Genomic DNA, 15,187 nt, shown 5'->3' with positions numbered 1-15,187 from the left:
GGGGGGGGGAGTAGATGGACAGGAGAAAGTGTGCAACAGAATAGGAGGCGAAGAGGAGGAAAGAGGGACAGCAAGTGTTGAGTCCTTCACAGCGAGTGACTATCGGAGCTCCGACAGGGAAAAGAACACTTTCCAACCAACCACGGACCAGAAATGAAGGCAGCCCTGGCAACTCCAGGGCACGCATGCACGTGTGTGTGTGTGTGTGTGTGTGTGTGTGTGTGTGTGTGTGTGTGTGCTGCCTTATGAGTGACACACTAACATCTTTCTCGATGCATTAAAAAAAATGAATAAAGTAAAATAAAACGGATACAAATTTTCTCGTCACAAGTTGACCAAAATTGTCCGTGGAAGGAAGGAAAAATGTCTGTGTTTAAAACATTGTGTTTTGCCTTTGTAGATACAGTGGAACAGTGAGTGTGACGGCATTATATTTGAATGATGTTTTTTCCTCTTGTAATCCAGCAAAAAAAATTGTTTTAATTAATTGTTGAAAGAAAAAATAAAGGCATTTTTTATCGTTCTAAAACTTGAATTGATGTATTGAAGTTGAAAATGAAAAACTGTGGCACACGTGAAAAACAATTAGAAAACTTTTCTTTAATTAATATAAAATCTGATACCGGTAAATATATTTGAATGGTATCATATGTAGCCTGTTAGAATAATGTGAAAATTACCTTTGCTTGAACGGTGAGCCGAGAAGCTAAATACTCAAATAATATATCCCACTTTTTCTCATTTTTAACGGCTCTTTTATTTTTGTTTTTTTTCAGAGCTCTCTGCCTTCCTTTCCTCTCACCCTCTGACCAGCATTCTGCCGGCAAACAGCGAACGGTGCTTCAAAGGCCAACAGCCCACACCACACACACACACACACACACACACACACACACACACACACACACACAGTGTCTTCTCTCTCCTCAGGAACATGAGAGCTGGCTCTAATTCACAGGCTGGTAAAGCTGTGGTGGACAGCAATCTTGATCTGGCAGGATTAGGCTACTTTTATTTCCCCAAGAGCCACGGGATGGGGGGGGGGGGAGTTGAGTGTGCGTGCGGGGTGATGGGGGAATAAAATCCTTCTACAAATGTCAGACAACGACCGGTGACCGGGGGCCGCACAGATACACACATTGCAAGCTCACACACTCATAATCACTCCTGAAGAAGCCCAAAGTGCCACCCAGAGAAGAGACTCATCACTCTCCGTCTCATCAGTGTGAGAAAGAAGGGATGTGGGGGCAAGAAAAGAGCTGAGCAGGAGGAGGAGGGAGTGAGGGAAGGAAGGAGGGAGTAAAAAAGGGAGGGAGTGGGGGTGGGATTACACAATTATTCAGATAACAGCTGGGTATAATCTAGTGGCAGATGTCTCTCGGTCAACAATGCCCACCACGCACAGGCGTGCGTGTGTGTGCGCATACACACTAACAGAGTTTCAATGCCCAGCGAGCAGCCTCAGAGTTTAAAAAAACGGCCGCTTATGAACCAGCACCGACTACTTAACAACACGGCTCTCTATCGCTGTCTGGGAACGACTCAGATGAAACAATCTGTAAAAATAAAGACACAGAGCTGTTTTCTCCTCAACGATGAAATGTCTAAAAAATACACACACAAGTTGGGAAAGCGACGACCTGTTTGCTTTTCTTGTCCTCCGACAGCCGTCTGAAAAACAAAACCTAAAACCGGAGGAATTCTGACCGAGGAGAGGTGGAGGGTCATCGGTTGATTGACAGTTAATTGTTGTTACACACACACACACACACACACACACGAAGTGTACACACATGCAGAACAGAATCCCACACGTCTGTGAACGATCTCCAAGACTCCCGATAGCGGCTCTAGCAGGCACCCTGCCTCCCCTCCTGCCCCCCCTCTCCTCCTCTCCCCTCTCTGAAAGGGCACTATAGAAGCCATAGAGTCCGCAGCACACTGGGCAAAGCCTGTACAGTCTCTTCACCTTGAGAGCCACAGCAGGAGGAAGGGGAAGAAGAAAGGAGGGAGGGAGGACAGAAGTTGACAAGACAGAGACAAAGGGAGCATGTAGTCCTTTTTGTATGGGCCAGATCATATTCATCACATTTACTCTTAAAAATGATCTCTGAATATTTCTTCCAGAAGTTTTGGGAAAACTTAATTCCTAAGCAAGTAAATCTTTCCGTGAGTTTAGGCGTAGTGGAGGAGGAAGGAAGGGCGGCCCAAGCGAGCTCTGTCAATCCGTCAACCCAGGCAGCCTATTGTGATTTGGTTTAACACTGGTTAACAGCTCGTCCTGTCAGGGGATGGATCATCCCACGGCGCCTCACATGCTAATAGCTTAAGTAGGCGTCCCATGTTCCCCGGAACTAATACCATAAATACTAATACCATAAAAGAGCAGTGCGCACCGACGCTCCAGCCTCACTTTCGCCTGCGTTAGCCAACATCCCGATACTTTACGGATTAGAAAACATAATGAGATGCATTTAAATGGTTATTACCTCCCCGGTCCAGGATTGCAAGGAACAGGGACAAGGGGAAATACTGAAATGCTAATTTCCTATCATCATATGTTAATGTCAAGTCATCCTGGTTGAAGCAATTCAAACACTGATGCAAATCAAAAACTAAAAAAAATGTTCAAATAAATCTGATTAATGGTAAATCTGATAACTGCAGTCACAAAGACACATTGGGAATGAGCCACAAATGAAATGAGCAGAGAAATCCAAATAGGCTATGAGTTGTTATTAACTCATCGAGGAAAAAGACGAAACTGATTTGAGTTTAATGAGGATGCAGTTGAGTTCATGGAGCTGGATATGAATCCCTGTGCGCTCCTCCTCTTCTGTGAATCTCAGCATTTTACCGAAGTGCTCATTCGTCCGGCTCGCAGATTTTTACCGCGGACGTACGAGCACTCGTGTAACGCTTCTCCACAGTTGGTTTATGAAATGTGCAAAATGTGTGTGTGCGCGCCTCTCTGTGTGTGTGCGTGTGTATGTGTGTGTGTGTGCGCGCGCGCGTATCCATAACATTCTGAGTCTTGCGCTTCACAGCTGTCACCTACCCTTCACAGCCATCCTTTCAATACACATTAAAGCAGTGCTGCAGAAAGTTTAGTCACATTGTTGTTCTGAGCGAAGCTTTCCACTGATCTGCTCCCTCGGTTCCCCCGCTCGATTGACGGCTGCCCTGTCAGTTTGTCGCAGCGCTTTTGAAAACACCAACGGCTCTCTGATGAAGTGCTTACAAAAGGTCATAGGGTGGAGGCGATGGAGAGCCGACTACTGAGAGAGAGGGAGGCAGGGGAAAAGGAAAGGGAGACGGGAGAGAGTGAAGGAAAATCCATAACACAAATACAGCTGTCAGAAGCAATGCGGAGTTAGCAGGGGACACAACGACCGATGGGAGCTTTTTCATGAAGATGCTCTGCTCAAACACAACAGGCGTTCCTCTCACTTTCTACACACAACGCTGCTCCGCTACTTTTTTTGTCCCGCTTTCGCTGACCATCTCGTGTCGCTCTATACCTGGCTGTGCCGCTGACCTAATGATCGTGTGTGACTCTTTCTTTCTGTCTGTGAAATCAAACCGGACAGCTTCAGCTGCCTTGCTTCACGATCAGTGCTCTCAGCCCCCCCCAAGACTCCGCGGCCGCAGCCCTCTCCTTTAGCTCCGGCCCTGGCCTCAGGTGCCAAGCGCACTCTGGAGAGGCTGATCTAATGCTTCCTTGGCTATAACGACCCACGCCTAAAAAGCCACACGCACGTCGTTTCCCTCGCTTCTACCACCAGCCTTTCACGCATTTGTTCTATCTCTTTCTCCGTCCCTTTCTTTCCTACCCCCCCCCCCCACTCCGGTGCCCGTAGGAAGCAGTCTCTTCCGCTCTAAGCTGTTGGGTCACTCCTTCCCACATCCATCAGCTGTTAATGGGCCGGTGCTCTGTGGAGCCGGGGAAACATCTCTGAGCCGGCCTGCCTCCCGGCCACCCCACACACACACACACACACTTATAGAGAAACCCATCTGAAACGCATGGACATGTTAATGACCACAGGCTAAAACCGTTGTGTCAAGCAAAATGATTGTCTTATCAATCAGAGGAAGCAAAGTGCGTTTTTTAAAGAATGAAGTTGGGACTGCGAGCGGGGCTGCTGTCACCACGTATGCAATGACAGCTCTTTCAAACGACACAAAAGGACGAAAAGGCGACAAAAGACAACAACGGCTTTTTCTCACAGGTGGCCAACTTCCCAAAAACTTCCTGAAGGCATCTTCCCGCTCTCCCTCTCTACTGCCCTGCAACTTCCCTGCGTGACACCGCCTTCTGACCCGTCGTGAAAACACGTCTCATCTTTGAAAAATGTGTGGGATTTATTATGTGCACAGACAGACAGACACACACACACACACACACACACACACACACACACACACACACACACACAAACACACACACACAAGTATTCAGCCTCAACTTCTCCTAAATAACAGGTTCAATTAGAACCACATGTATAATCAGGCCTCAGTCTAAAGCAATGTGGCGGCACTTTCACTCTGCAGTCAATCACTTCAATACACAATCAGAGCACTCCCCCACTTGCTGGCTGCCCATGAAGAATAACACCTTTATTTAATCCATTAATTTGTCAATTATTTGCCATTAACATATATTTTAAGAGGTAACAAGCCACAGTTGCTATCGTAATTGTACTCAGCGATTACATATGGAGACGTGTAGATTTAAATTTTTAAATTTCACAAAGAAGAAACAGTTTTATTCCTTAAAAATGAGAGCTATAATAGATTGAAATAGGTTTCATTTTAACACATAATTACACAGTTGTTTCAACATATAGGAAAATCGAACCCTACACCACTTTAACATTTAAAAGCCCAAAACATGTTCAGCTCAAATGCACACACACCGTGCAGTAACGACAGTTTCAGGACAAACACTTAAAACAATTCCATTTTAAAAACAGGCTTTCACTCGCTGCACAGCAACATTTTTTCGCCTTTCTCAAACCACATCTAAAGGATATTGAAAGTTTAACCATTTCAGCTTTTTAAGCAGGTAATGCACTGAGTGCTGCAATAGAAGTAAACCTGCGAGTATCTATCGCAGGTCAAATTCGACATGTATAGCAGAGTTGTATACGGGTGCTCTTCAACATCACTTTGGAGCCAAAAGCCCACTCAGACTTGTGGGCTTGGGATAGCAGGAGGGCTTTAAATGAGGAGAGCGCGAGAGATGGAGAGACGGACAGGCGAGCCATCAACGCTACCGACGCACAGGACATTTAAAACTTCAAATACTGTCCATTTTCACTCAAGCAGGACAGGTGAATTGAGAAAAAAGCACTCTCGTATACACACACACTCCCGCACTCAGATATATACACTCTTCCACACATACATTCACATGCGCTAGTGCCGGAGGTAAGGACTCTCTGAGTGAGTTTATGGACTAACACAATCATGTTGCTGGCTTTTAATCCTGCTTGAAGGGGTTTTAAAGCGCATGAGATTCACAGCCATTACTGCCCGTCTCTAGACGGTCTCATACATGTGCTGGAGTCACACACACCGGCATAACAGAAACAATTGCCTGGTGAAGAACAGAGTGTGAAAGTGATAAAAATCAGCAGCACATGAGCGACTCGTATAAACAATGAAACAAAACAGGACATGGAAAAGACACAGCTGTCGAGAGAAGTGAGGGGAAAAAAAGCATGGAGGGAAAGAGTGTTGAGGCAAGTCAGATAAAAAATAAAAAAAAGGTGGCAATGCTGAGGCAAACAGACACGGACGCACAATAGCCGACGGAGAGCAGAGAGAGTCAATCTGTATCTGACACCTCTGGCTTCCTGCACACGTACACTCTTTCTTTCTTTTTTTTACCCAAATAACTACTTCTGCCTCTCAAACTCTCTTTTGTATCATTGTCTCCTATTATATTTCGATGAAAAGCCTGTCACTGATGTGATCAATGAGCAAAGCACAGCATGGAAATGTTAACTTCACAGTGAGTTTATACTGTTAATGCTGCAGTGTTTAAATAGAAGTAGGCATTTAACAAAAAGATCGTATCGTTTAGCAGTGAGCTACATTCAATTTAATCAAAATGCACAAGTAACTAAATTGTACAGTAATTGTTGGAAATCATACCTACGACTCCAAACGTCATTCTTTATACAGTAACTGAGACATCTCAGCTGCTGAGCCTGAGGGATGAAGCAGTTGAAAGAACTTGCAGCGACGAGATATTTAAGAATAAAGTCAGAGTCAAAACTGGCTGAATTATTTTTTTTTTTCATATTTCTGGGAAATAATTTCAGCAAATTTAGCACATAGAATTAGAATTACCTGGGATGCATTGAGGATTCCTGTCAGCATGCAAGTATTGTCACATTATTAAAATGATACAGGTGTGCTGATATGCAATTAAAATACTTTCAGCTTATTATGCCTTTGCTAAAATTGACAAATTAATCATCTTCAAATTCTGATATAATTTTGCTGATTTAAATAAACTGCTGCACGAGCATGTGTGAACACTAAAACATGAATGAGCAGATTTTTATGAAGGCTACAACTGAATGTGTAATTCATTTTGTTGATTTTTTTTTTTAAATTCTAATTCTGCATACACTTCACAACAGGGCCCCCGAGCCACCACAAAATACCTGGTTTCCTGTATCACACCAGAAATGTGACAAGGTCATAAGACGTGATGAAGAGTTTTTTCATTCTCGCTGGATCTTCTATTAAAGTGCAATTAAAAGTGTGTCATTGCGTCGCGGAAATGCCACCACAGAGGATGGGAGGGGGGGGGGGGGGGGGGGGGGGGGCACACAACAGGAGAGAGAGGACACAGTAAATAAAATTAATTATGCCAAATGCCCCGGCGCCCATCAATCACGGGGCAATAATGCCCGTGTCAGGGTGTGCAACCACACGGCCTGTATGCTTTTCTCTCACTGACAGACAACTAACAGCAATTAATTGTCGTTTCATCTCTCGCGCTGGTTTTGTCTGCAGCTTTCCATCACGCGGGACCTGAGTCCATCTGACATAAGAGAATGTTGTGGCTGATGTATCAAATTTGATTAGATGTATTTTTTTTATGTGGGGGGGGGTTGGGGGGATAGCAACTTAATTTTCACAACAAAGTTGACGTAACACAGGTTCGAACGGGAATTTTAACTGTTTATCTCATTGAGATGAATGCGATTTAAAAATAAATATATAGTAGCGGTTTTAAGTTTGTTCTTTTCTCTAAGAAGAAAGGATAATGTCCCCCTGTGGTGCAGGCCTGCTTTCAGGCGGCTGTTGATTGCAGAAAAGAAAAGGAAAAACATGGGTCATGTAGAGGTTCTGGTACAGACTTCAACCCCCTCAATTTCTAACGTTATAATATTGTCAAAGTCAGCTCCGTACATGCAGGCATATTTTGTTATCATCGACAGTCTAACACGTCTATTGTATTTTATGCAACGTATCTAATTTATGAAATGTAAAAAGACGCATCAGTGTTATAATGCACTAATTATCAGCATACAACCCTACAGATTAGATCAGTTTTAATATTCTCCGTTAAACTTTTACTGTGGACAACTCCTCAACGTCCTTCTGTTAAGACCTCGAGCTGCATATTGTTATGTATTAAATTCGGTGAGTCAATATGGAAAATGCAACAGAACTCAGCGAGGTCACAAATCGCGGTTCCAATTTCAAAAGTCAAAATGGTTTGAAAAGAAAGTATTGTCCCCTGACCTATTGACTATCCACAAGAAAGCATTTACTCTCTCTTAAAACAAGGGGGTCTATTATCTTCAGTGAGGGGCGCAAAGTCCTGCTTTTTTTTTATTTATTTGAAACGTTATTGTTTAATTGTCAAAAACTAAATGAAACTATTTGAACTACTTTAAGAATTTAAAGACAGTGCTAAACGTCTGGGAGCGAAACAGGTACAACGCGATGACAAAGCGTTCACACACGAGAGTGTGAAATTATCACCACATAACCAACGTCAGTGTTTATTATTAAATCCCTTAACAGGGATTATTTACGGCCACGCAAAGTTAAGCTTGCTGCCTCCAATCAAATCCCCTCCCGACATCTTAGTTAGTCCAAACCTGCGAGACAAACTTTTTGTTGCCTCATGAGCGAGGACTTCCGACAATGACAATTTCTAAAAACCACCGGTCTCTCAGTCCACGAAACTATATGATCATTTGATTGTTTCTTTTTCTTTTTTAAAATTATTTCAAAGAAATTGCACATTGAAACAAACGTCGCTTTAAATAAACTTCAGTTTCCCCTCTGTGCGGTAAATAACACGTGTGAAAGTATAGCGAAGAAATAGAAGGAAACTTATTCCACCGGCTCCTTGCTATTGTAGAAATTGAATAGATGAAAGCTTCAAAGAGGATTTTAATACGTGGCTGATAAGTTTAGCGTTCAACAATCCGATGAAAAGAAAGTTCAAATGAAACATGGACGGAGGGAAGTCCGAAAGAGGAGAAACTCCCGAGTGTGCCAAGCTGTTTATAATACCCTATTTTATTATTAGCCTCGCGTGGAGTTTCACAAACAATGTGCGATGAAAAAGTTGAAGTTCGATGTCTTGTTAGGAGACCAACGTGTGTATCAGAGAGTTTCGATGGAAGCACAGAGCGAGGAAAGAGTGAGGAAGGCAAATAAAAAGGGGGAAAGGAAAGTGTAGATAATGCATCAACCTGTTCTCTTGTTTTCTGGAGAAGTCAACTTTCACGCCAGTGGTTGGACCATGTGGACAGCCCCGCTTCTGCTCCTCAAACCCCCGGCGCGTCCACTCTCTCTCACGGCGACAAAGGGGCACACAAGCCGACGGGACGAAAAAAATTCAAAAAAAAAAAAAAAAAAAAATGGAAAGAAACAGAGAGGGGAGAGAGGGAGAGACAGAGAATTCTAGGATCTAAGACCGCACGGCCATTACTTTAAACGACAAAGCGTGCTCGTTAGTCCTTTCCTTTTCCCTTTTGTGTGCGTCCTCTCTCCTCGGAGTGGCCCCTCTGGAGTGAAGTCAGAACAATACTGCCGCTAAAACTCTGGCACTGTGCGCAAGTTGCCGCGGAGAAAGCGCGCAGCTTCTTGTCTTGTTTTGTTGCGTCTGCTTCCCCTCGCTATCTCTTCAAGAGGCTCATTCAGCGCGAACAACCCTTCCACCGGTCCTCACTTTTTGGCATCCCCGTCTGTTGCTTGCTCGTTTGCTGGAAATCAGGGTTGAATCACTAGGGCTGTGTGAGTGTACGAGTGTGGAGTGTGTGTGTGTGTTGCGAGGGGGACCGTTTGCTGCGCTACCGTAATGCCTCTAAAGCAGGTGCGCGTTTTCATCGCTTGCCCTATCCTCGTAAAGCCCTGGCGCACAAAAGGAAAACAGCAGCCGGTGAGAGGTAGAGCCTATCTCTCTCTCTCTCTCTCTCTCTCTCTCTGTCTCTCTCTCTCTCTCTCTCTGTCTGTCTCTGTCTCCCAGTGTGTGCGTGTGTGTGTGTGTGTGTGTATGTGTGTGAGAGGAAGGCACTGATCTTTTGACCTCTCTTTGCATCCCGGCTGAGTTGAGCTATTGTGGAGGCAGAGAAGAACAGATGTTACTCTGCACAGATTTTGAGCTTAGAAACCGTCAACAAAGCACGATCATCCAAAGTAAACTGGTCGACTATTAAACATTTTGATTTTCTACACCTTATCACCTTATTGTTCAGCTTTACACTTGTTACATTAAAAAAAAAGTATAAATATCTTGTATTTTTCTCATATATCTTTTTTTGTTGTTGCTCTGGACAGATGATATTGTGGTATAACGTTCATCTTTTTCACACTGCATGGAAACCTTTATCAATTTATGCCAAAAATAATTACGTCAACTTAGAAATGCTGTATTCCACAAATAAAAAATAAGCCTAAAATCAGTTTCAGTGGGTTCACCCTTGTTTTACACTTACCTTGCAAATAGACAGTTATATTGTGATTGCACAATTTTTAGTGCCTGCCTATCTCACTACGTCCTTTATGTATTTTGGAAGCCTGACAACTCCTTTTGCAGAGTTATTACCACCTTTTTCCCCCTCACTGCCACATTCATTTACTAATTGACAGCATAATCAGTGTTGAGATTACTGTCTCTGATGAAATTTGGAAATTACATCATTCCTGTCGCTGCAAAAAAAAAGTGAGTGGAGAAAAAAAAAAGAGTGCCATAACTCATAAAAAGATCTTGGAATAATTTTGCTTTGGCCATTAAATGTTATTCTGCCCTCCTGCCTTTTCTCTATCTAAGCTTTTACCATTGGAAAATGATGGCAGTCAATCACAGTACCACCATGGGCCACGACTGCAGTAAATCACAACACATTCATTAGCACGATCAATACCACTAAAATACGTGTGTCTGTGTGTGAATGTGTGCGAATGTTGCGGGTGTGTGTTTGTGTGTGCGAGTGTATATGAACATATCTATCTATCTATCTATCGATCTACCTATCTACCTATCTATATACATAATAAATAACTTTTAAAATCAACACTTGAAATGTAGAAGGCACTTGCAAATGACAAGGTAGTACAAAATGTAAACCTTACTTTCAATATATAAAATCCACATATATATATATATATATTATTTAATTTTTTTACTTACTCACCTCTCCTCTGAGCCTGACAAATTTTTGCCAGGAACACTTTGTTATAATTCTCCAATAAATCTACGTGGAATTGATGGGTGCTAATGTGAGCAACTGGATGGTGATGAGTGATGCTTTTTTAAGTGGCTGTTATCACGAAGGTGCACTTTCAAGTTTGATCGACAAAAGGAGAAGGTATTATTAAAAGAAAGTTTATAACTGAACCCCATAGTGTATGTTTACTTAAAATCTTTATAGTGACATACGACCTGAATCCAGTAACTGAATGTAGAGAAGCACAATAGAGAGCGAAGGGACTGAATCATCCTTGTGCTTGTTGTTGTGTAACTGTTGACATTTTGACTAAAGATATCAATCACCCCGGCCTGTTTGCAGAGTCGTGATTTGTTAGTTGTTGTTTGTCTGTTTTGGCTCATGGATGCATAAAATGACCAAATTAAGCAGAGCACAGGAAACTCAGAAGGAATCTGTGTTCTGCACAGCCTGAATAAAGCCGGGCCAGGCTGGGCTGAAGAGGGCCAAGTAAGAAACCGGATCAAAACAAGAGCTGGCTTGGACATCTTAAGTCAACACCTTCATTCTTGTTCTCGCTGAAAGGAGAAAAACGCTGCTTGGCCCTCTCACCCGTCTCCTATTCCCATTTAGGAACCGTTCTCTCCCTGTTAATCAGGGGGAATAATTATCAAAGTGGACAGGTAATTAAATTAAAACATAAGTGGCTACATGAGCTGGGTTGGCTGTACTACAAGGTTTTCCCTGGCTTAATTAAAGAGAAATATGGGAGAGCTCACCCACAGTGTCAGAGCTGGAAAAAAAAAAAAAGAGTAGAAAAAAAAAGCTCCTGCCACTAAACTTTGAATGACTCAATCTGGTGCTTTAAAGGCAGGATTTTAGATTGATAAAAAGGATTGATTCTGGCCTGTGTGTATATGTGTGGAGGGGAATTCCTCTTCACTGCTCATTCCTGAACGAATCAGCACTGCAGGCTGATTTGCTTGTTTGCGTATGAGAGCAAAAGCACATGTGTGGCGGCGGGGCGTGAGGCGAGGGAGCGCAGAACGTGTGGTAGATGCATTAAAGAACTATGAGCTTCAGCAGCCATCTGGGAATAATGTCGTAAAAAATAAAGCCACAATAAAATAAAACGTACTTGCTGTTGATGTTTACAAACAACCCCCACAAGATCCCCACAATGCCTTTAGAGTCAAACCCAAAGAGAGGCCTCAAACACACACACAGACACACACACACACACACACACACATACGTACAAATAAATAAACAGACCCAGAGCGGGAAAGCAGCGCAGAGACCCCACACCCACATTGGTACACACATGAGTGTGCTTGTTTACAAATAAAGACAAAGTGGGAAGGCTGCACGCACTCACACAAACATGCCGCTGCCGCCTCTGTGGTTATGCAAAGACAACAGATGACTGAGGCTGAAAAACACCACCGCTATATCGAGCCTGGGTATATTACAATAGTAAATGACTGAGAGCATCGACACAAAGCTTCTCTTTATCTTTTGTCATTCAGTACATGTCAACAATACTCTCAACAAGTCTCCAAATCCTCAAGGATGCCCGTGAATAGTTAAAGAAGTAAGTGAGGGAAAGTACTCATCCTCCAGAACATCCTACTCTTTAAAAGAAAACTGTCACCATGACAAAAAAAAACACAAAAAAAACACATACTTCCTTCACTTCAGACAAGAAATAAACGTCTTTATGGATGAAGGATTAACCGCCCAGGTAGTTGCTGAATCAAAGATAGAGAAGGATTTGAATGTAATGCATATAAACTCACTCTAACTTTCTCAGGAAAGTCTTAGTTGCTGAATGGAACGGTTTTAAAACCCACTTGGAGGTGAAGTATAGATGCAGTGATGCATCAGAGAGGAATGGAAGTATGTCCGCTAATGTGTGCCTGTTCTCTGTTTCGGCAGTGAAGTCTTTTAATTGTACCACATCTGAGGTGGTGGATATCTATATACACATGCATGCATTCCCACATGCACTTCATCATACACGTTACACACTCACATGTGGCTGGTGCACAGGGAAGGAAGGGAACTGTTGTCTAATGTTTAAAATACCGATCATCAGCATTTTCATGTAGTGTAAGAGTGACTGAAGGAACGTGTGAGTCAAAGCAAAGAGGGGAAATGAGGAGGACGGATGGGAGAGTTGTAGGATGTGTACGGGTAACTGTTCGGACCTACTCCCTTTAAACTGACACGGCACTATTTCTTACTTTTGATCTTTAATAATATGTGCATCCATCACAGTTTTCAGTGCCCTATGAACAACGGGTTTTGTTCATTTGTTATAGTTTTAGGGTCAAATTTGAAGCTTATTGTGTCCGGGTTAAAATAACCAAGTAATTTAAAGATACACTGGATCAAAACCACTGTATGTAACTAAGTACATTTACTCAAGTACTGTACTTACGGTACTTGTGCTTTACTTGAGTATCTTTTTTTATCTTATGCACTTTATACTTCTGCTGCACTACATTTTGGAAGTCACTATTGAACTTTTTACTCCACTACATTTCTTTGTTACTTTGCAGATTCATCTTATTAATAAAATGTAACAACGAATACAATATGACGCATTACTATAGATTAAGCTACCCAGCAGTATATAAGGTATGAGCTCCACCTTTACCAGCTGCAGCATTAATGATGTACATTTTAAGGCATCACTATTTATAATCTAGTGATATAACTTATTCTGATAAGGGCAGTTCTGCATTATGTGCTTTTACTTTTGGTACTTTAAGTATATTTTGATGCTATTACTTACATACTTTTACCTAAAAAGGGACAGTTTGGACCTTGTTGGAACCTTGTAGGAACTAATGTCTTTGAATCATAGTTCCTACATGCTCACAATAAGGTCTGTGGATAACCATGAGAAGCCGCGTTATGATTAGTGTAAAGAAACACTGCTGTTGAGTTGTTGTTTTTTTCAAATGTATTTTTTTTACGCTTCGAGCACCACAAACCGATATTATGTTCACAAGAAAGCCGACATCTCGACGGCCGATATCTTCAAAACTAGGCAACTCACACCAAAACAATCTAGATTGATAAATAGCACTGCAAGTAAGAGGATAAATATGTATTTTTGGTTTTAAGATGAACTCTCCTGTTAAGTACGATTTTGAATGCAGGCCTTTTACCTGCAACAGTATTTTACACTGTAGTATTGCTACTTTTACTGAAGTAACACGTCTGAATACATCTTCCCCAGCTGGTCAAAACAAACCCCGCTACTGTACAGCAATCATCAAAACTGGATCAATTATGATTTGAAGTGTGTGGTGTGACACGGCCTCCGAGATGCTAATGTCGAAGAGCTCCAGAGTCAGACATGAAAGAACTGTGCCAGCTCCATGTGTGCCTGTCCGTTTATGGGGAAACTTGATACAAGACATTTAGGATATCCCTGAAACCCTATCCCTTCATCTGCTCATGTGCGAGACACACAAACATATGTCTAAAAGACACAAACACACACACACACACACACTCACTCAGAGCTTTCCCGTCCCTCCCTCGGTACGATCTTGTATCAAAGCAAACAAATGACATGCTGTCTTCTCTTCTCTCCCCCCACTGTCTTTTTGATGTGTGGTTGTGTAAAATGACACGCCGTATCTCTCCAGCTGACATTATCACTCGCCGGCGCGCTCACATCTTCCGGCCGCACGTCTTTCCCACAGGACTCCCTACAGCAGGGGTCTTTGTCTCCGAAAGCATCGCACACACACAGACACACACAGACACACACACATAGAAAGATGTGGAAAAGCTCCTGTGATTTTAGCTCTGCATTGTGTGCCGTCAGTGACTGGTTCAGGGTTAGGGAGAGAGGCTAGGATGGAGGGATGGAGAGGAAGGGACAGATAGGAATGGCTTTCTTTAGCAACCTTTTTGGTGTGTGTGTGTGTGTGTGTGTGTGTGTGTGTGTGTGTGTGTGTGTGTGTGTGTGTGTGTGTGTGTGTTTTGTAGGATGTTATACGTGGCATTTCTCGGCAGAAGATTTTGAATGCAGCAGAGAGAGATGTAACTGGGAGAGCTCTGTCACATTAGTGTGGCGATCATTGTTAAGCTGACATACATAACAGCCCTGATACAATAACCAGCTCAAGACTCTATCATGCATGTGGCGGGAGGTTGAGAGACGGCAGGAAAAAGCGTTTGTTTTAAAGGAACAAAATTAGCTCTTTTTTTTATGCGAAGCAGATTTTTAGTTATCAATATATACTGTAAGGTAGATGCAATACCAAAAAGTGCAAACATTTGAAAATGTCAAAGTGCAAAAAAATCTTTTAAATAATAATTACAAAGAGCTACAAACAGCCACGTAAATCTCCTCTCATGGCTGTAGAAGTCCTCGTTCTTTGACACAATGACAAGTGCTTTGAAAGACAAATGCATTAAATGAAGGCCCTATAATGTTTTTGACATTGAAAATACACCCCCCCCCCCCCCCC

The 15,187-nt window shown here is 42.6% G+C and overlaps 1 protein-coding gene across 1 annotated transcript in view; it reads right to left on the bottom strand.

Moving 5' to 3' along the window:
* The window catches only part of foxp4 (forkhead box P4), an 85,220-nt gene extending 75,827 nt beyond the window's left edge, over positions 1 to 9,393 (bottom strand). The window contains exon 1 of the mRNA XM_031848473.1: positions 8,736 to 9,393. The gene's annotated coding sequence lies outside the window, so the exon portion shown is untranslated. The remainder of the gene's footprint in view (positions 1 to 8,735) is intronic.
* Positions 9,394 to 15,187: the final 5,794 nt, after the last annotated feature.

The sequence above is a fragment of the Anarrhichthys ocellatus genome, unplaced genomic scaffold (assembly GCF_004355925.1).
Source record: "Anarrhichthys ocellatus isolate YVR2014 unplaced genomic scaffold, GSC_Weel_1.0 scaffold1, whole genome shotgun sequence".
Lineage (NCBI taxonomy): Eukaryota > Metazoa > Chordata > Actinopteri > Perciformes > Anarhichadidae > Anarrhichthys > Anarrhichthys ocellatus.
This window is presented reverse-complemented; position numbering and strand designations above follow the sequence as displayed.